Source organism: Haliaeetus albicilla, chromosome 23 (assembly GCF_947461875.1).
Source record: "Haliaeetus albicilla chromosome 23, bHalAlb1.1, whole genome shotgun sequence".
NCBI classification, from domain to species: domain Eukaryota; kingdom Metazoa; phylum Chordata; class Aves; order Accipitriformes; family Accipitridae; genus Haliaeetus; species Haliaeetus albicilla.
The window spans coordinates 8,088,370-8,110,813 of NC_091505.1; the positions used below are offsets into that span (position 1 = coordinate 8,088,370).

The following is a 22,444-nucleotide window of genomic DNA, read 5'->3' on the forward strand; positions in this document are numbered from 1 at the left end:
CGGCAGCACTGCTAATAGGTGGTCAGTTCAGTTTTAAGGGCATGGCATCCCCTTGGGTTATCCAGCATGCAGAATGTGAGGCTGCACACAACAAATGGCAGTTGTCTGAGCAGACGGAGGGGCAGTCTCCTTGCTGCCACCAGGAAGTCTCCAGAGTTAACGCAGATAGAGGCACTGTGCTCTCTCATCTCTTGTGAGTTACAGCCTGGAAAGCAAACCACTAGAAACCCTGCTCTGATCATTATGTCATATGTGCAACTCCGTACTTAGGCAAAACTCTCACCAAAAGACTTTCTTCCTTCCCTTTCTTAGTGTAGCCTGTCCCTCCCTCTGCTGGGGAAAGACAATTTGGTAAGTGATTTACAAAAATATGAAGACTTCCCTTTCTACTGCTCACGAGTAACTCTCCTCCAGTGCTGCGGTGTCTGAAATCCTCTGCAAAGCCGACTCCTAACATTGTCATTAATGTCTCTGGCATGGTTGGGAGGAATGAAGGATGAGCTTTAGCTGAACATTAATCTCAGATTAGTCTGGTTTAGTGAAAAAAAAAAAAAAGGCAATTGCATAATTTCTGAAAACCAAAGGGAGACAGAAACCTATTCATTTAGATGTAAATCACTTTAAAGTGCTGCTCTCAGTTGAAATTTAGTTGTTGTTAAATTTGTCAGCTTAAAAATGCAGGGGGTGGGGGGAGAGGGAGAGATTGCAGGACTGCTTTCAAAACTCTTTTATAATCCTATATATTTAGAACGAAGTGAAATCCTACCTTGTGGTACTACTACAGATTTGTCTGAAGGAAGAGGAGAGAATATTTGCCTTCCAGTGCTTGCTTTGAACTTCTGAGCTTATTAGAGCCCTGAATCGATATTCAGTGCAATTTCATTACCAGTTGAGTGAATTTGGATTTTTCATTCAAAGTGATTATTTCCCTCCCTCTAGCTGTCAGAGAGATTCTTAAATACCTTTTTGCTCCAGACTGATCAAAACATTAGTGGAGCTATGTGAAGTTTGGATCTGCTACTCAGCACCAGATTCATTAATCTTTTGGGTTTCTGACAGATGTTAACTAAAAGCAGCTGTATGCTAAAACTTTCCCTTTAGTGATCAACACATAAAAGTACTAGGAACTGGGAGGAATAACACAGAATATATTATGTGCTGTGAATGTGTAACTGAAACAGACAAAATAGCTAGAAAATAAAATATAAAACTGTGGCTTGACATGATTCATTATGTTTGAGGAGTATTTAACAGTTTAATTTTCTTAATGATTATAAGCGTTTGTTCTGAATATTTCTAACAGATATTCACAGAGAATATGAATTTTAGCATTTTATATCCAAGGCTGGAATTAATTTGTACAAAATTCCTCCAGTAAAAAATAGATTTCTTTAATACTCCAGGAACAGATGCTGCCAATTCTTTAGAAATTTCCACGGTTACCAAGAAAAATTGTATGTATTATAAGACAAGTCTAATAGATCATAGAGTTAGTCACTTAAACCTGCAGGAAACACATTTATTAGGGCTTAATCTGTATTATTAAGCACTCGCGGGGAATTCGCTATTAAAGCATAAATCATTGTCACTGATGATCTCTAAAAAGCAATGCATGCTGACTGTGATCTCTCAATCTCCACTGCACAGAGAGGGGGCAAAACATAATTCCTAGATATGCATGAGTTCAAAGTGAAGTCTCTTGGGAGTAGTCTGCCTTGTCAGTCCTTGCCCCGAGCATCAGAAGTATTCACTTTTGGGTGAGCTTCTCAGTTTGCAGAAAGGCTTGGCCATAAGGCAGCCTGTGGGGCCAGCTCACAGCCTGTTCAGGGGGGGAAATGTGCTGCGGAGCCTGCCTGGTGGCTGCAGTTAATCCCATAGTGGGGTATGCTTACATGGCAGCCCATCTCTCTTCCTAAACACTGACATCCTCTACCCTGTGCTGCATGTGTGGTATGATGCCTGGCCACGTAAGGGATGGGCACACCGTAGCCCGCCTAGAACATGCCTCCATCAACAACCAAGACCAGTGTGACAGGGGACACTGGCAGTTGGACGTGTGAAAGGCAGGCTTTTGGTCAGATATTCTGGGTTGGGGGAGAATGTGCAGTTGTGAACCTCACTAAATACTAAAACACACCTCCCTGGAGCCAGGGACCTGCGGTTGGCCTCACAACGCATGCGACGTGTTGGATCTGTTCATCAGCCCTACAGCTGGGGCACGGCAGAGCCTCTTACGGACAGGAGTTTTTGTGTTTCAGACCTCATTCTGCATTATAAAGTTGTCATTTCAGTATCTGGAAGGCACCATTCCTGGAAGGCTGGGGCCCCCTTTCCATGAGGTTTTTGGTATAGATGACCAGTAATTTGTAACCTAGGGGTTAATGAAGTAATGTATGACTTAATAAATGTATTTGTTTGGAGGCACACTGAGCTCTGGTCCCCCTGGACTTCTATGTGCTAAGGAAGAAGTGATTTAACTTTTGAGAATGAAGAGGGGTTTACAAGAGCAAGTAACTGAACAGCACTAGGCAGTAAGTGGCGGTGTGAGCTAAGGACAAAATGCTTTGACCAGTGTGTCCTTTTGGACAGCCTTAGTGGCAGGAGGTGGCTCCTATTTGACAGCTGTCAAGGACAGTTGAACAGGGAAAAGCCTTAAAATTCTCTTTGCCATCAAGCAACAATCTTCAAGAGGGGCAACGTGGTAAATATTTTGCTGCTGGTCCATCCTGAAGGCTCGAGTTTGGCATGTACGTCACGGCATTCAAACAGCACTCTGAGTAATGTTTGAGTTCTGTCTGTAAGGCATTTTATGTAACTCGTTCTTCTGATGGTGGTTTGATTTCATTCTTGTTTGTTTTAATACACTGTGAATTCAATTCTCAATTACACTAAAGTATTTTCCCCTTCTTTGACAGCATGTCAGAGGCTACAAAGTGTGTTCATATTAAGTGGTCTTAGTACTGTCAGAATGACATGAAGTGTCTTAGGTTGAGTGAGGAGAAGGTCTCTTCTTGGTGCAACTTGGTGCACAGAGGTCCACAGAAGTAAAGTCTGCTGAAGTAAATGTTTCTTTTCAACAGTGTCTGGAAAATTAATATCTAGTGTGATCACCAGACTGTGGCTGCAGTTCACATTTAATTCTCCCACAAGATCTGGGGAATTGGAGAAAGAGACTGAAAAGACTGTTAGGTTATCTGCAGCCTTTAATCTAGAATCTCTTAATTGACTAATAGTAGGATTAAAATCAATCTGTTTTTCCTCCTTTATACACATTTCCTACAGTCTTACTAAATCTTCTTTTAGATGGCTTTGAACAGAAAAGATAGAAATTATTTGAAAGTATAAGACTATGTAACATTAAAAATAGATGCAGAGCCCTGTGTCAGTCTAGTTTCAGATCCAAAGCCATACTTTACTCTTGCATCTTTCAGAAGAAACACTTGGTTTAGCCTGGTAGGGATGTAATATATTGACATCAGTGGCATGAGTATAACTGAGATGAATTGGATTCCGCTCCTCACACTACTTCTTTCTTCAATCTGTAGTTCACCTGAGAAACTTGATTTGGTGTCAGACAGAGTTGCATGTGGTAAAGGGTCCTGACATTTTATTGCTCCTGCCTAGATGATATTACTAATGTTTCAAGGAGTGCTGTAAAGCATGAAAGCAAGACATAAATTTCTAAAGGTATCCTAGCTGCTGTAAAACTATAAAATAAATGCGAACCTTTTGCATTTTCTGCAGCGATGCTGGGAAAGAACCTGACCGATTGACTGCTAATTCTCTTGATTGAAAATGGGGGACAGATTAATATTAGCCAGATGAAATCTAACAGGCAAGCTACTCCCTTGTTCTTACAGTTGTGCAATGTAATAAGGGAAAAATTGAAGGAAGTAACACATGCCTAGTTTTTTTTGAGCTGACACTGGGCTATCAGTTAGAGCTGGCCAAAAGGCAGATTTTTCCATGTTGTAAAACAACTTTTTTTTTTTTAATTATATTTTGTGTCAGTTTGAATGAGACTGCTACCAAATATTTTGACACTTCTTGTGAACTGGATATCCTGGCAAAATATCATTTTGGAAATGCTGAAATATGTCATTGTAAATTTACTCCCCTTGGCCCACACTGCTTTTGGGCAAAATGCATTTCTCTTTTTCGGTATCACCACTGCTGACAGAAGCCACGAGACAGGCAGGAGTAGTTGGGGGGTCTGATGATCTGGGGCTTGTTCCGTGCAACATGCCCTGAGCCGTGGGCCCCACGGGCTCCTCGGCGTCAGCCGGGCACGAGTCAAGGCAGTGCCACTGCTGGCTGAGGATGCCCTGCTCCGTCTCCTCCCCTGCTCCCCTTCCTCCCCTTGTTTACTCAGGTTGGCTCTGGTCTGGCCCATTTGTCATTCAGGACCCCTTTTTGTGGTAAGGAGTTCTGGTTTCCTGAACATAGGCCCATCCTCTGCATGCACACTCAGTGTCACCTTGGCTTGCCATGGTCCTTGGTTTCTGTGGCCACGACTACACTGAGCAGGTTCTTTGTACCTCTGCACTTAATTGCAGCCTAGCTTTAATCACTAGATCTTCTTTCTGGGTTGTCCAAAGTAAGTCAAACCTGTTTTGACAAACGTGTTTTGACTTCATTGGTAGTATTTTGGATGAAATTGGTTTCTATGGGAAGTTTCTGTCTACCTCGCTGTGTGCCATTTCTAGGATAAGTATTAGTATTGCTTTCAAACCTGCTCTAGTTTTGGGAAAATTTCTTTCCTGTGGACTTTTTTCCTTGAAATCCCTTCTCATCTCAGCCTTAGGTTCATCTTCTCTGCTTTATATTATTTGCTCGGATGTTTCCACCGATATTTAAATTCCTTTAAGAATTAAAGGTTGTGGTACAAACAGTTCTGCTTTCATTAATGTAGCTGTTGCCCTGACCTTGCTAGGTGACCTGCAAGTCTGATTTCCATGACATTATCATCTCCACCTGTGCCCATCTGAAATGTGCAGTCTGGTGCATACTGCAACTGGAGCTAAAGGGAAGGTCAGGAACTGTAGCCCTGCAATTGAGACTGAAATGTCTGAACAGGCAGGTGCTGCACTTCACCTGACTTGTTCAAGGCAGAGATATTGATTTCTTACTTTCCTGGACATGCTTGCACAGCTTATTTAAAAAAACAACAAACAAACAACAAACAAAACCCCCAAACAACAAAAACACCCAGAAAACATCCTAAAGTGGTGCTTGACTACTTTTGGCTCATGCAATGTTAATTACATTGGCTGAGTGGTTTGGAATCTAAAAGTTATGAGCTTCAATCTTTAATGAAAGACATCCCTGCCAACGACAAAAAGCAAGGAAACTGTTCACAGGTTGGCAGATAATGGCAGGTTGACTTAAATTCTCATAAGTTACTGAAGGATTCCAATGCCAACCTCAAGTCATGCTACCCATTCCTGACTGCCACCATACGCCATCAGCTGCCTGGCCTGCAGTGTATGCCAAAGGCACTAACTCATCACTAAAAAAAATAATTGAAAAGGAGTTATTAAATAGTATTTTGCACATTATTCTGTTTTCCTTTTTCATTTTGTTATTTGTTAGACAATGTTGCCTGGCACATTAGTAATAGTCACTGTTAATGCTTCACTAATTGTCAGTCTCTTCCCAGGAGGAGACACTGTTATCTTGATAAGGTGTTTCAAAATTGCTGCTAATGATTTAAGGTGTGAAATCAAAATATTTCCTTTACTATAATATGACACCTCATATTCTGGAAGTGATAACTTTGTGAGTACTGTAAATGATATGAAATGGGGAATTTTTTCCAAATAAAAAGTGGGATTTGTCTATTTTTTTCCAATTTGCTAAAGTTGGTAGTTCCGCCACAATTGAAATTACCTAAATGATCAAAGTAGTGTTTTTCAACAAAAAACCCCTTCCAACCGTTTCAGCACTGAGTATTTCTAGGAAGTTACATAGCTGCACAGAAGAGTTTTGAGTCACTAGAAGACTGATTACTTCACCTCTGTTTCCTCTTTGTTTGAACCAACGCCAGAGGTTGGCGGTGTGCAAGGTGTAAGAGCTAGCTGGCTGGAGCTTCACGTAGATAATCCTGCAATGTTGTTGGGAGGCTGGGGAAAAGACTAGAAATGGCAAGATTTCTCTCTGCCCTGCCATGAAAGATGGACGCTTGCCACAGGACATGACAATTTGCTGTGTGGAGTTGTTGTAGCTCTTGCTAAGCAGGTGTTGCTCAATCTGTGCGGGAATTTGCAGCCATGTCCTTGGAGGTGCTCCTTGCTATCATTTGTATTTTCATTCATTGGAGATACTGCTGCTGCATTCACTTTTTGGTCTCTGGCCTGTTAGTCCAGAAACTGAAGCAAGTAACAGTGTGGCACTGTGTTAGTGAGCCCTCTGCCCTTCTAAACACTGTAGTGGGCATACTTTTGCTGGAGTCAGCCTTAAAAAAAACAACCCCAAAACAACCAAGAAAACCAACAAAATCCACCCCAGATTTTGTTTTCATTTGAAGATGTATGTGCTTTGTTTCTCTTGTGAGTGGGGGCTCTTGAGACACTTAAGTGTCTTTGGGCTTGCGCTGATCAGCCCACTGCTGCTTTGCATCCAGGTCCTGAGTTACCACAGGTATTGATAGCATATTTCCATACATTCTGTATGGTATATCTAAATATTTTGATGGTTTTAATATTTTGTACCAGCTGTGCAAACTGGTTTGCTGCTAGGTAACTGTAAAAGTGAGATTTGGTAAATAATTATTAGAAATCTTATACTAACACTATGATTGAAACAATAGACAAAAGTAGAGCCAAGCAATTAACTAGGAGAGGTAGTTACTCATAAGTTTTGCAGTTCTTTGCTCTTATGACTAGACGTTCCTGTACACCAGATGAAACCAATGTTGAAACTGACCACAAGTGATTGAAACTGCGTTAAGCTTCAAGATCAAAGAACAAGGACAAGAATAAAGACTTCAAGGACAGCCAGCAAGAACTTCAAATGGGTCGGTGGTCGCAAAAGCAGCCCTTCGACTCAAATGGATCCTTTATTGCGCATGATCGGATGTAGGCAGTACTATGATAATCAGTTGCAATTATTTTTATGTATATGTATACTAATCTGATTAATATGCAATTAGTTATTCTATATAACCTGTTAGTGCTAAAGCTGTGGTATGCACGCTAGGTGGAACTATCCCCCGTGCATCCAGCGCTGCAATAAAGAATGCCTGCTTTCTAAAACTCCAAAACGAGTCTTAGAGAGTTTCTTCAACCAGCTTTTTGGTATCAGTATCTAACCTGGATTAGTACCTGAATAGGTAACAGTGCTGCTGGGTTGATGCAACACTAACGGCCCATGAGCTGTGTTACTTGTCTAGAGTTCTCTGGGTGAGGTTTAAGGTATTGACCTTGTTCTTGTGGCTCATCCGTCTGAGAAGTTGCTCTCCTCCCTGTGCTATGCTGTTTTAAAAGACGATGGCCCACTAGAAGGGGCTTTTTGTTGAATGTTGCAATTCTTTGCTCTGAAGTTGGTCTGAAGATGGTTCTAGCTTTAAAGTAAGTTTCAAAGTACGTGTTTTCCATCAGGTCCTGCAGTTACTTTCTTTAGGTACACTGGGAATGTCCTGAATAAAAAATACTTCCCTTATGTCTGCCTACCTTCTGGAAGAATTTCCTTGGCTCTTTCCATCAGTTTCCCAGGCCTGGGCCCCAGTACCAACAGGGACACTGGGTAAGGGGGTCGCTTTGCATTCTGCAAAGTTAGAGATACCTGCTATTTCTTCAGCTTTAGCAATAAAAACACATACAGTGGAGACAGAAGTGTTTAATAGTGAGCCTGAATAGTTGGAAGGTATCCAAAATGGTAAAGAAAATGAACATAAAAGAAAAATATAGCAGTGTGAAGTGATATGAAATAGAATGAGAGTATTAAGGTATAAAACTCAATGGAGGTTAACGTTTGGACAACGAAGAAATATTATTCCTGAACTGATGTTGTCTTTCTCTCTCCTTCTTGGCTAATCTTATCAAACCTGTTGGTTAACACCGACTAAAGAGTATTCATAATTAATAAGTCCGTGGTCTGTTTTGTCTGTCAAGTTTGATGTTTGGTAAATTCCTGTAATCCATTAAAACTGAGACTCCAGTGCTTTGTAAGCCCTGAGCCCTAAATCTGTCCCACTCTGTGAGCTCTTCTATTCCCTTCCCGCTGTATTGCGGCTAACTATGAAGGAGGGTTCAATTGAGGTTTAATCTGTGTTGCTAATAGATTATAGCAAGTGATTAATCGACACAGGATCTGTCTGATTGACATCAAAACTTGTGAGATGTTTTCCACCTCTGGGTTTTTGGGATCACAGTTGCCAGTTAGCATGTCTGCTGGTTGGGATGTCAGTTCATAGTGATTGGTCTCCATTTGGTTTCTGTGGCACTGCCACCCGCTTTGTAGGTTTGGCTCACGCTAGCGAAGCGGTAGTCTGCTACACCAGAAAACAGCATGGGCTGCTGTTCTGCTGGATGTTGTGGCTCACCTTGAGAAGCAGAGGTGAGACGGTGCAGGGTACTTGCCTTGTCATGGCTGACACAGGCACTCTGCTCAATGGGAGCTTTTATTTCCTTGAGTTGTCAATCTGAGATATTTTGTGAGCACAAAATCCTCTTTAAAAACCCCAAACAAAAAAAAAAAATACCCTTAGGACTGAGGCAGAGCCAAATTGCAGAAATAAATTACCCAGGGTTAGACAAGCATAAACATTTTTTAAAATGACACAAATGTTACAGAAGGGGAAAAAGTGCCTAGTTTTGAAGAAATGAGAATTCGTCTTAAGGGTCTCTGATAATAGACTTAGGCTCAGCCAGGCATGGTCCCAGGCAGCTTCACGGATACCATGTTCGCTACCTGCCCCCAGACTGCCTCTCTCACTGTTCTGAATGTGGTTGGGGAATTCTCTCTTCTTCCTTCCCTATGTTATTCAGTTTCTTGCTTTGTTGGGTAACTAGGGGAGGGCTTCTTCTCTACCTCACTGTAGTTGCTGCAAGCAGTCATTTGCTGAAGGCTAGCTACAAACACCCTTCTCATCTTTGGGTTGGCTGAGCCCTAACCAGCTGTGAGTAGCCCCTTCATGGAGAAGGTCATCCCAGGCTGGAGCAGGTTGACAATTGCTGTCTTCGTTCTGTTCTCTTTTGCTGACCTGCCCATCAGTCAGATGGTGTTCTTTCTGGCATGCATTGCCCCTTGTGCACTGAAGGGGTCATTTAATGCAAATGGTATAGACAACATGTGTTGGATGTGGAAGGAGGATGTAAGCTCTGCTTTTTCATGCCACTTTATTCCCAAGGGCACCATTATGATTTTTATATTTTCTTCATAAGTTCCTTTTTTGTTTAGCTTACCACCTGCTAGTGATTGCTGTAGTTCTGCCTTTAACCATGTGCTCTCTGACTTTGCCCTGCAGGTTAATTTCCCCAGCAGGTTTGGCTGAAGATATTAAAAAATAGTATAAATTGTTATCATTGCAGTCTGCTAGAACATATCTGAATCTTGGCTCCGGTCTGACCTGAAGGTAAGAACAGAAGGCTACAGAGCTAAGGATGCTTAAGAGCAGATAGATCTAACTTCAGAGTGGCGTTTCCCACCAAGATAAGTACAATTGCTAAGAAAGGAGAACACTTAAGACTGCTGGACAAGACTGCCATTAGGTGGTAAGATGCAAAGGCCAACAACAGCTATTGTGCTTGTGCTATCTAATGATCTGTACTCAAAACAGCACAGAGAAAAGGGGAAGCTAGATTTATTCATCCAAGATAGGACAATCCAGCCAATTGACAATGGCCACCACCCTGAGCACTGCACCTTGGATGTGGCAGAAAATGAGGTGGGCTGAAGAACTTCAATTAGTGTAAAGTGGGAAGGTATGGGTGGAAAAGGGAGAGGGGACAAGACCTGAAGACAAGGTGTGTCTTTCCGGCTAGAACAATCAAGAGAGGAAAGTAGGCGATTCCCACGTGGGAGAGGTATGAGTCAGTGACACACATGGCATTTTGGTGCGATTTCACACTGTTCCATGCTGGATTTGACCTAAGCTTTTTTTCTTTATTCTTAATACAATATTTTTAGTTGGCCTACTTGGCTTTAATTAAACTATAGGACCTTTATGGCCGTATATAGAGCACTAATGTGGATAGAAATGTTCCACCGAAAACAATACCTGTGCATGAGGTGATTTGCTGTGTGTAGGGTTGGCCACGCCCTCAGGCCATGTTGGGAACCTGGATCATATAGGGTCAAATATGGGTAGGTATTGAAACGTGTGAGAAGCAGAGCAGTGATTTGGCCTGGCAGGCGATGCACTGCCTGGGAGCAAGGAAAGTCCACTCTGTTTTTCAGCAGTGCTGTGCCAGGACTTATGAATCCATTACCCTTTGTATCCTTTTCCCGATCTCTGTTGGTTTTGTCTGTTCACACAGCAAGTGAGTGTCTGTCCATTGGTGCACAAAAGAGCTTTGACCTTCGCTGCTATCCCTTTATGATCCCACTGGTATAAATAATGCATACAGTTTTTAACATCCTTACCTACAGCAGTCAGCAGAGACAGGCACTTTTTTAAAGCCCAAAGCATGGTAAGATACCTTGCCTTAGATGGGAAGCTTTCCAGAGCAAGAAGTTGATGTGCTACTGGAGTGTGTAGCCCTTAAGTAATAACAGTGGATCCATATGAATAATTTCAGAACCATAATAGGACAGTTTAGCTCTGGATCCAAACCCAAGTTGTGCAGCTCAGTGTCAACTTCCATTTACTGCTGCTTTGAACTGGACCCCAGGGTCATTACATGTGGTTCTGTCATCAAATCTCCATAAAGATGCCATGTATAGTATTAATTTCAGCAGCAAACCTATATCATCATTGTTTAGCCTCAGTGACTTTCCACAGAGAACTCTTGAAAGGGGCCAATTGGCCTCATGATTAAAATTAAGGCTTAGTAAGAGTGTGAGTCTGTATATGCGCACACACACACATATGTATATACACACATATATATATATACACATATGTATGTTAATCCAAAGCAGAAATCTCATGGGTCAAGAAATTCAGAGAATAAAAGCCATTGCACTTATGCATCTCTGCTGGCACAGTAGTCAATCTGGGAGATCAGCTCCTGTTACCTAATACTCTCTAGGGGCATCTTTGGTTATTTTTGTTGTACACCCATGTAAACAGGGAGGGAAGGGAAAGCAGTGGCGATTCCATTTTACCCTTTAGTTTTAACAAAGGGTCAAGGGTGATTTTCAGGTTGCCTGCAGCTTCAGTGGCTTCACGAGTTTGTGCTGCAAATGCTAGGCCTGTTCTTTAGCAGCTGGAGATGTAAACATACAGCAATCGAGCATTTAATTTAACTTTGTGAGGCTGCATAACTTTCAGATTCTGAGGCAAATTGGCTGCTATTAAAGGGAAACACTGATGTTTAAATATACATTCGTTCCAGCAAAAGGCTGGAGGAACTTTTTAATATTTATGGTGCAATAATTGATCTTTTACCACTGTCAAAAGCTGTTAAAGACTTATCAGCTTGCTATTTCAGCACCATATGCTCTATACAAGTTCCTCACCATGTGTCTTTCCTGCACTTTAGGGGAAGAACATTTGTTAGAATATCAAAACAGAGAATCACTTCTTCAAATGATCGTGCCTGTGTAGATGTGTGGGGCTTCACCGTAAGCCCTCATTTATATCCAGACCTCTTGAGTATGGAGAGGTCTAGGGGATGTACAGTTGGGTCTTTGTGTAGTGAAGCATGGTAATAGTACTTTGTCAGAAAAAATTGTGGTTTAATTTGTTCTGATGTTGGCCACAATAACTTAATGCAGTGCTGCTGTGAAGGTACCAAACTGCAGCCTTGGAGTAAAGCAAATGTTCTTTGCACTGGCACATTCACCTCATTTAGCTTTTATTGTCACTGCTTAAGTCCCGATCTTGCATCTTGTTCCCACTCTTTCTGGAGTCTTACCTCCCTCTTGCCCATGTATAAAGTATAGTGTGATGGTAGGAGGTCTTCATAGACCACTAAATACACCTGAAATAAACCCTTTACTTCTTGCTGGAATTGCTGTGAGCAGGTCAACATGCAGAGTGAGGGATAAATGAATGTTATGGAATATTATGTGCCAGGTTAAGTCTTCAGCTGTTTGCTCTTCTGTAGAGCTCAGGCATTAGGGTCAGTTACAGGTCTTCTCTGATAAGGAGAATTCAAGTGGGGCCAAGTCAGTGTAAGTAGTCCCTGTGGCATCCCACCTCCACAAGGCCAGTGGGGAGGCAGTTTGTACTCTGCAGGTCTCAGCCTGGGAATACATGGAACATGTAGGTGTCTGCATTGAATTTTTGCCTTCTAGTGGAGTGTGGAAGAGTCTCAGAGAGCTTCCCTGTCACCTGAGCATGTTCCGTCACAGTCCCTCTCTGTCAGCCTCATCCTCATTTTCTACATCAGACATGCTTAATTAAAATAAAAAGAATTGAGAAAAGAGTGAGAAAGAAGCAATAGTAGGGTGGGAAGAAGAGTTAATTAAATTGGATTTCTACTTATTTTATTGTATAGCAAATTTCTAGAGAAAGAGGGATGGAATGAGTTTCTGCAGTTCATTAAGATCCTGCTTAAAGGGTCAGCCGTACAGTAGCCAGTGAAGAGAGGAAGAAGTTGAGCCTTTGGTGAGTCTTGTGTCTGGTCATAAGTTAATCGTGGTCTTTCTAAAGACCCTAAAGTACTGAAGAATTACAGGCCTCTTTTAGTGGTGGCCCTGTGCCATACCCCTACCTGAGAGTTTGGGCTGTGTCCATTTTTTGAAGGAATATAACTTTGCAGTCCAAGCTTGCAAAGTCTGGCGCAGAAGAAAAATTCATGCAGATTTCAGAGCACCCTCAGCTGCTGCCTCCACCAGGAAAGTCCTTGCAGGATTCAGCCCAAGACATAGTTGGCTGGGACTCTTCGTAGACTAAGGCCAGATGAACCTATTATGGATGGCTAATTGGATTCCTTCCTCAAGGAAAGCTGGGAGGGTGTGAGGCACTCAATTCCTGTTGCTTTTTATCTGTGTGATTTGGGCCCCTTCCTCTTTCAAGCTCCTGTGAAAAATCCCTACCATAACATCTCAGAAGGAGGTTACTGTGACAGCCTTAACTCTTGCTTTCTTGGCTGTGCAGCAGATATTGTTGTGCCTTATTTGGAGACAATTTTTGAAGATTGTGGAGCTTTTACAAATCTGCTCATTCTCCGGAGGGAAGAAGAAAAGTTCTGATGGGTGGTAGTGTCTGCCCCAGCAACTCCATCAAATTCAGAGCGCCTCTTTTAGGTGAAATTACCCTCCTTCATTTTGCTGATCTTTCATCAGGTTTTCTTCCTCTCCCTAACCTGCCAGTGACCTATCCTCTCAGAGAGCATCTAAGAGCGTTTATAGACCTCCTGTAACTCAGCAGTGCCTTTGAAGACTAGGATGTTAAACTAATCTTTTTTTCCTGCTGTTTTTCATCTTAACCTTCCTCTCTGATTTTAGCCATGTTCTCTGGATGCTGGTTTCCTCTTATGCACAGCTGGCTGTCAGAGTCAAGAGAGACTTTTGGGAGCAGCCTGGAAGTAGAAGTTACTTTGGGTAAGCTTCCTGAAAACAGCGTGCTGACTGTTTTTTCAAAGTCATGTTTTGCTGTGAGGACAGTTTTGAACTAAATTAAATTATCTGAGTGTGAAACAATCTAGCATGGTCCTTGATGGATAGCCCAAGGCTGGGAGCGATGGGGGAGGTGTAACACCCTCTAAAACTGCTATGTGTGTGCGTTTATATTCACCTGTAATTGGATGAGGTTTGTTTGTATGCAGTAAAACAAGATGAAGCAAAAGGTCTGAGAAAAGGAGCAAACAGAAAGGTCCCAATGCACCAGTGTTTGTGGACTGCTTTCTAACAAGACTGGCAAAGCCAAAAAAAGTAGAGAAATTTGGGAGAAGTTACCATGGCAGCTTTACTTCATGTTAGTTGAGGTAACACCTGACATGAAGACTGATAGGCTTAAAACTGCAGCATCTGTGTGCCTGGTGTAGTGATGTGGTGCTGTAAGCGCAAGGCTGGGAGCCAGGACACCTGGGTTCTGTATCCAGCTTCTCTGCTGCAACCCTAAGGACGTTACTCACCTTTATGCTGTTATTTCTCCCTGTGGCTCCTGTCTGCTTCATCTGCTGAGATTGTTGACTTTCGTCTGCAGATGCTGTCCCCTGTATTTGAACAGCACCTGACACAATGGGGCTTTGCTTCTTATTAAAAGATTTCTTAGGTTCAGTAATGATATCTGATGCTGAAGAAATGCCACCCTTGAGTCGTTTTGATTTGATCTGGGGATGAGTCTCTGTAATGATGAGCAGCACTAATATTCCAAAGGGTGACAGCAAAGCAGTCGGTGCCATCCCTGCTTCCAGTGGAAGGAGTTTGGGAGTCAGGCACCACGTTCTGGATCTGATGGCCTGCTTTGGACAAATGCATAGGTCTTAAGGTCTCTTACAGGCACTTGGTGGAGCAGATTATTCAGAACCACAGCATGGTTCTGGAAGAGAGCTAAGTCCATCTCTAAGCAGCTGGTGAACCTGTGGTGCTTGGCTAGAAGGTGGCAGGTTCATGTCCAAGGCCCTGCCATGCTGGACTTCAGGCTGGGTGTCCAACACTTTAAACAAGTGCCTTGGATGCTGATCTGTTTTCTGTTTTTCATAGCAAAAGGCAGAAACATGGAACGACTGCTGCATAGGTACATTGTGTGCATAGTGGAAATGTTACTTGCTTGTGGTTCACAGCTGTGATTCTTTCCCAGCAGTCTTTAGAGGCATGTTTCTCTTTTCTCTTTCAGAAAACAGAGATTGAAGAAAAAAGGGGCTTGGGAAAACAGGTGTGATCAGCACAAATAGTCCAGTGATGCTTTTATTGCATGACAGTAAGGCTGAGCCCACGGTATGGACTCTGTCTCAGACTTAGTTGTGTATAATGTGACTCGAGATCCTAAAGACAAAGCCAGCGCTCCCTTGATCCTGCATTTCTTATGCAGTTCCAATACCTTTTAACATCACAGGGAGACCTGGAAATCTGTCAGAAATGCAGGATTGAGCCTTATGTCACCGCGAGTCCTTTCTGCTAATAATTTAAAATGTCAGGCAGCTGCATATTTATGTAGGTAATGAATCAACGTATGTTTCAATAACATAGTAAAATATTTTTCAGCAGCGTGCAGCGAGGGAGAACTAGCTCTTTGTGCCCTTTGACTAGCTTTGCTTCCTCATGAAGCTATACGTTTTTTACTTTATTTGAGGATTTTTTTTCCCTAGATGGAGAAATTGTTGACAAATCTGTGAAAGTGCGCTGGAATTAAGAGGTGCTACACAACAGTCAGAGATCACAAACTTAATTCATTACTAATCAGCTTGCATTTCAATACAACTTAATTGTTTCAATGCCTTGTTCATTAGGCAGAACAGGAAAAGGCTTCTCCACTGAAGGTCCCATTGCAGGCACTGCAGACAAGCCTTGGGAGGCTCCAAGTATGGAAATCACCAAGATACTTCTTTACATCCCATGTGGTCACTGATATTTGGAATTGCTGACTGAAAGCAATGATGGCTTATTCAAGAACACAACACCACAAAGCACGGCAGAAGCCACGCACATTTGGCCTGTGCACTCCTAAGGACAGAAAAAGGTCCATGACACTGTCTTAAGTAAATCATTGTCCTAGATGCTAAGCTTGAGAGCATGCATCATCTTTAACCCACATTTTCTGTATTCTTTACCAGGTGCCAAGATGGATATAGTGAACAAATTTTTGTGTTGGGTTGACTGACTTCTTACCTGAATTACATTAGGCAATAGAGATCTGCATAGGACAGGAATAGGAATAGGAGGGGTTTTGCCCCCCACCCCAGATGTATTATCTTCTCTTATTAAGTAAAGTTTGTGGTGCTTTCTCTTTTTCTTTGTGTACCTTAGTATGACTCTGTCTCCTGTATATGTTTACTCTTGCCAAACTTGTAGGAACTTAGCATCTTTTTGAATGTCTCACTTTTTGCTGAGTTTAAATTAAATTGGTCAACAAGTTCAATAATTCCTGGGTGTGGGCGGACAGAGGGCACAAACAGTGCCTGAATCTTCTTAGGAGATGAGACTAATAAAAAATGTCATATTTTGTTTCCTGCTTTCAATTAATAATGTTGCTCATAAAAGAAAATCTGCTTTCTTAGAAGTATTGTTTTAGAATTTAGAACACAGTAGCAAGTGTGACTCCCCAAGGCAATTGTTTCCTTCTTATAACTTCTTAAATATATGTTCCTAGGATGGTACTAAAATGAAGTAGAGAATTCACTCCAGACAAGGTATTAGATGATGTGCATAACATAATTACTATGGAAATTGCTATAACCAGTACAGCTAAGTATAAAGTTTCTTTCTTGCCTTTGGTAATTTAGAATTCTTTTTTTTCACTAGATTTTATGATCCCAAATTAGAAGAATTAGATTCAGTTGAAGGGGGGAAAAAAAAAATCAAACAAGAAAATAATTGTGTGCAGTTCTTTTAAAAAAAGGCAATAGAAAAATCATCCCACAGTGTTCCACCTTTTTTTTCCTCAATGAGCTCTATTACATTTGCTCAGTCTTGTAATATTTTTCAAAACTGCTGGTCCTGCAAACTCGGTCTGAGTTTTAAAAAAATGAAGGTTCTGTGCTCCTGTGCCCAGAGCATCATACATAATCAGGAAAACCTAGTGGAAGTGGAAAGAAGTGGAATTTTGGCTCTACCTCATGCTTCTAGCACTGAAAGCATGTCTTTTGTTTTGTATTTTTTCCTCAGAGCCATACTTTTTCTTCTGCACCAAATTCTAGCAATTTGTTTATTTGGAAAATATGACCAAGTTTTGGCACTAGAAACACACTGAGCCCTGGCTACAGCTGTGGAATGAATCTCAAGAATGACAGCAAGCAAGCTTTTTCCTCACTCCTTTTTCCACAGTACTATAGTACATCTGGTTCCATTCAAAGTCTCTGAAGCCCATGGGAATGTCACTGATGTGGTGGGGTGTGAAACTGGCACTTGCATTGTATCAGTAACTCTGTACAGTGAACAGATTGGGGGTTTACATCCAGTATTAAATTTCTACCAATTGACAAATCTAGTGTATTAATTTTCATCCATTCAATACATAGCCAAAGGCTTTCTTGGAATTGATGGTGAATTTATTAAGACTGGTAGCTGGCCTTTGTTTTTGCATCTGTATTTTCATTCCTAAAAATAATGGCTTTGTCTGTCGATTGCAGGAGGGGTTGACTTTGAGGTTTGGGAACTGATAGAATCTGTTGTACAGGAAAGAACGGTATTCCTATCACTGCCTTTGGGGATAATTTGAGCTAAAAGCTGTCTGATTTCTGTTGGAGGGCAGCAATCGGATCTATGGTATTTATTTTTGCTCACTGCATCTTTCGGATATCCTAGTAAAACCCTTCTCTATTTAGACATCTGGCTTTGTCTCATTAACTTGATGAGCCTCAATGCTCCATTCATCCGTTTCTCCCATAAACAGCTCTGTGTCTCATTTTTCCTGCTGCCTCCTTTTCATAGGATGCATGCTTATCTACAAATTTCTACTCCTTCCTAGCTTAAATCTCACCTGAAAATTCATTTAAGACTGCCCACCGTAAGCAAAGTAATAACAATCTTTGTGTTAGCTCCTCAGCTGGCAGATCTAATCATGGGCTTAAATTTTTTGGAGCCTTGAGTCAGGTTTGACTCTGGAAAGGTAAAACTACTGTGCTGAGATGCTCTGTCTTACAGGTAGGCCACATCAAGGGCTGGCATAAGAGAACTGTTAATTTCCTAGGGATTTTAGATCACTTGTGTCTTTGGTCTGATGGATTTGAAATCTATGGCAAATAGAATAAATTTCTTTATTTCCCCAAATTAAAGCTCAATTTCCCCATTTACCATTCCATAAGGGCAAGATTTTACGGTGAAGATTGTGGGAATCTCTCTCTCTCACACACACATATTGAGGCAGGTCTCTTTCTCTTATAAAACTTCATAAAAAGGACCATTATTATCCTTGCAGTCTTCCATACATTCTGCACTTTCTTAGTCAGCTCAACTTCCACTTCTCTAATCCTTTACAATTCTTCAAGGACAGACTGGGGAAGAATGGATACGCATCTATTATTGTTGTGGTACTTTATTGTTCTGCATGAAATGAAGCCTTGCTACCTTCAAAGACCTATTCCCTTTCCTTTCCAGTGCAGTGGCTCAAAATATTTTAAGAGGGACATTTTTCTGTTTAACTCTAACTGTGCTGTACCAGTAGCATGGAGCGCAGTGAGATTCCTCTTAAAGGTTTGTTGCATACCACATTTGGGACAGGATGTCACCTCTGCACCGGTCCTCGGTAGCATCTGCAAAAATGCCTGCCACTAAAGTGACCATTATGGATGACAGGGTAGAGCTGGGAGTAGCAGCAGGAGTTCAGTAGTCTTCTCTGCCTTCAATTTCCTTCTTTTTTTGTCTTGGCCTAGGTCCTGAAGAGATGAGGTCCAAACGGGAAGGAAATGTTGCTGTGTGGGAAAGTCAGGAATGGGAGAGGCAATGGGGAGACATGAAAAGACACCGTGGGGTGCACACACCGGCGCTGTCCCAAGCTGAGAAGCTCCAGGTGATGGTGGCTGAGCTAAGGCTCTCCAGGTGTATAGGCACAGGCAGAGACGTGCCATCCAGCCATCCTCCTGTGGCCTGTCACAGCTCAGAGGGGTCAGTGGCTTTGCCCCCAGTGACAGCGAATGGGGAGCTGTGTCCTGGAAAGTTTGGTGAGCTTTGGGTGTCTTCTGGGCTGCGCCTGAGAAACCTGTTCAGCACCCACTCAGCAAGTGCTGTCTGCCGGTCCCTCCACCTCCGTCAGGGCCAGCATTAGGCTTCTCAGCGCTCTCTGCAGTGCTCCCGTTAAGACCCTAAGCAGGGCAATGTGGCACAGGGGATTTTGGAGCACCAGTGGGTCTTGCTCCCTGACTAGGGCTGATGGTGCATCAGAGGCTCAGGAGCTGAGCTAGCAGCTCTGCTCAAGGACCTGAAATCTAAGTCTATACAAGTCCTTGGGAAGTGTTGATCCAAGACCAGCTCTACTGTTATGAATGGGCATTGAGAAATGTAAGTTGAGAAATGTAGTACCAAGCCACTCATTGCGTCCTGGACTCCCGTTGCCCACTGCTTTGAGCCTTTTATACCGTCACCGACTTCAGTGAAGTTACTCAGAGAATGAAGTCCCATAACTTGGCATAGGAATATCTGTTACTCTAGAGATGAACTTCTGTTCTTTTATTCGCCTCAGGATAGAATCTAGACATAAAGGCTGGTACTCCAACACTGTGTTCTCCACAAGACAGGCTGTTTTAATGGAGCCCTTTGTGCCAAGTCAAACCTGGAAGTCTCCTCCTTTTTGATTTTTACTGATGTTAACTAATGCCCAAGGGGGACTCAAATCACGTCAAGCAAAGCTCTGGGCTGAATTCTTCCGATGGTCCATCACTGCTAACTGATAAATCTATTACATAAGCAGGAAAGCCATGTGGGACAGAGGATGTTCAACATAAGTTGTATAGATAATCCATAAACACTGTCCTGCTGGGAAACAGAACAGAAAACACTGCTGCTTTGGCGATGAAAGATCTGAGGATAACACACCAAATCCTGTAATTAAATGACTTTTAGTGTTCCTAAATGTTATGTTTCATCTGGACTTCCTAAATAGAATTAATTAGAAGCTAATTAAAAGAGCCTCCTGCTTTCTTTCAAAGTATCTTTGTGGTATCGACTATAGTGAGTTTATCTATTCACAGAGCACCATGAATCACTCCCCTATTTAAGAAAAAATTGATTGCTGTTCTAATACTTATTGAACACCTATAACAGATGTTTAAATCTCTACAAGCTTGAGATAATTAAAATAATAAATCTATACTCATTTGACAAGACTGTTAGCAGGAATCAAAGATATAAATAATCTAGTGGAGCCATGAGACATTATTCTGCCAAGTGTTATGAACATATTGTTATGGAAATTTCAAGCCTGATTCTGCAGGCCTTATTGAGGCAATGCTCCCATCAGATGTTGTTGTCATGAATAAAGCAGTGCTCAGTAAAGCTGCCAGGATCAGGGCTCAGGACTGTGTAACAGCAAGGACCTCGAGAGCCTGGCCTTCCACCACAGGGCTAGTGTCTCAGCACTTAGCTGTCCTTGCCTATATCTTCTAGGAGAACTGACACAGATCTCTTTTGTCCTTTTCTTAGCCTATGTCTTGCTTCAGTGAATTAATTATTTGTAGGAGTATGTGGGCACCTGCATTTGCACTTTGTAGTGCTTCGCTGCCAAGGTGTGTCTCGCAGGCTGGGAAATGTCACCTTATACCTAGCTTAAGGGCAGAGATGTGGTGAGAGGAAACTCGTCTTCCATCTCCCTTCCTTCCTTTGCAGCAACAAACCTACACCTCCTGTTTCATCAGAAGGAGCCCCTGTGGTCTCCAGCCCTCCAGGAGGGAGCTGGCACAGCCCCAAGGTGGGGTGCTGTGCAGAGGAATTCAGGAGTCGCTGGGCCCAAGAAAAAGAGGTTGCGCTCCTAAAGCCAGGTAATCAGAGCGCTCCTAGGACAGGGCCGTGGTATGTCCCTGACCCAAGGTTTTTGTATCATTGACCATTTTGTGTCCAATATCTGTGTGGTTCTTGAAACAGGAATTGAAAACCATCTTTTGTTTCTTCCAGCTGAGCACCTGAAGGAGACCCCAAATGAAGAGACACTACCAAGATGCTGAAAGTTCTTGACCATGGTGAGGATGTATCCATGTCTCCACGACATCCAGTGCTCTGAGAATGTCTTTCTTTCAGCTTCTGAAAGGAGCTGGGTGCCAAGGTCAGCAAAAAAAGCACCTGTAGGTTAGCCATGGCCTTGGATAAATCATGATGTAACCCTTACATGGCCTTGCTTGCTTGGCTGGCTATTGGGGCAGTGGCACTGGAGTTGCACATGTCATGCTTTGCTCCCCGGTGCCAGAACCAGAGGGATATGGATCGCTTTCGTTACACCAACAAAGTTAGTGAATTATCTCTCTGCGCACTGAGAATGAAAGCACAGACAAGACAGAACATTGCACAGGCAGGAAGACAATGTCTAGCACCTCTGTATACATGGAGAGAAGTTCCCCTGCTGAATTCTATACCCAGGGGCTTGAAAGTAGTTAGTTTTAATAATTTTGTGTGAAGCCCATGAAGACACCAGAGTGATATAAATTATTCTCCCATCCACCCAGCCCCTGACCAACGAGCAAGTCTAACAGAGCTGATGAACGCCAGGAGAAACAAACATCCATGGGGAAGATTAACAAATGAAGAGCGATCTTCATCCAAGAGGAACCTCTAACACTGTCTTTTTATAAAAGAGCTATGGGACTAGAGGTCTTGATTCACATAGTGAGACTCGTATGACAATAACTAGACAAGGAAATAAAAAAACCCAACCGGAACATTTAAAGAAAGATCAGTGTTTGCTTTCGTCTCACCAGAGTGGTAGCCTTGCAATTAGCTGTGACGTTTTCCTGTTTTCAGACTAATGAGTATGTTAAACTGTGTTTCATATGTAATTTCTGGCACCATGTCAGCTTCTTAAGATCACTTGAAAGGGAGATCGGTGGGAAGAATGCCACAGCAGATCTTGGAAAATAACTGTAAGTCTCTCTCTTGTTTTTCCTCTCCTCCAGCCTTCGCACACTCCCACAAGAATCCTGGCTGGCAAAGGAGACGCAGGACTGTTAAACTCGAGGCAATGCCAGCCACGTGCTTTATGAGTGGGGTCGCGCTTTGTGGCGTGAGGTGCTCACCTCAGTGCTGCAGTCGCACACATCTTTGTTTGGGCCTGTTAAGTCCCTGGCAGCATCTCTGTTGTCCCATGGCTGTTTGCTTTGCTGTGATATCTGTGCTTTCAGGCGCTCTATTTGTGTTGCAACTTGTTTGGGGTTTTTTTCCCTCTCTTCCCCTGCAGCTCTGTTAGCAAAAGAAATCTACCAGCACTTCATCACATTTTCTTTCTTCCATGGCAAATATATATAAATAAATAAATCTTTGTCAAAGGAACTCTAATGGTATGCTCCTATGTGGGTAATTATTACGTTCCTGTCAGCAAAAGGTTATAAAAATTTTTCTTTGGGGAAAATGCAGTAGAGACTTTTTTACTGGCAGGCAAATATTGTACAGATGTTCTTCTCTGGATAATACAGCTGAAATGCTCCTTACAGGATAACCTGACATAAATGCTTCTGTTAGGCTGATTTCTGTGTCACTGAAAGACTGTTGACTGTTTTCCTAGGAGGAAAAAAGCCTTCTATGGTTTCCTCCT

At 42.4% G+C, this 22,444-nt stretch overlaps 2 long non-coding RNA genes across 2 annotated transcripts in view; both read left to right on the forward strand.

Moving 5' to 3' along the window:
* The window catches only part of LOC138690647 (uncharacterized), a 38,716-nt gene extending 23,787 nt beyond the window's left edge, over positions 1-14,929 (forward strand). Inside the window, exons 5-7 of the long non-coding RNA XR_011329404.1 lie at positions 9,467-9,574; positions 13,558-13,653; positions 14,891-14,929. This is a non-coding gene — a long non-coding RNA (uncharacterized lncRNA). The remainder of the gene's footprint in view (positions 1-9,466; positions 9,575-13,557; positions 13,654-14,890) is intronic.
* A 3,662-nt stretch (positions 14,930-18,591) lies between these two features.
* LOC138690648 (uncharacterized) lies at positions 18,592-22,182 on the forward strand. The gene is made up of 2 exons (XR_011329405.1): positions 18,592-18,721; positions 20,818-22,182. It is a non-coding gene; the product is annotated as an uncharacterized lncRNA (long non-coding RNA).
* The last annotated feature ends 262 nt before the right edge of the window (positions 22,183-22,444 follow it).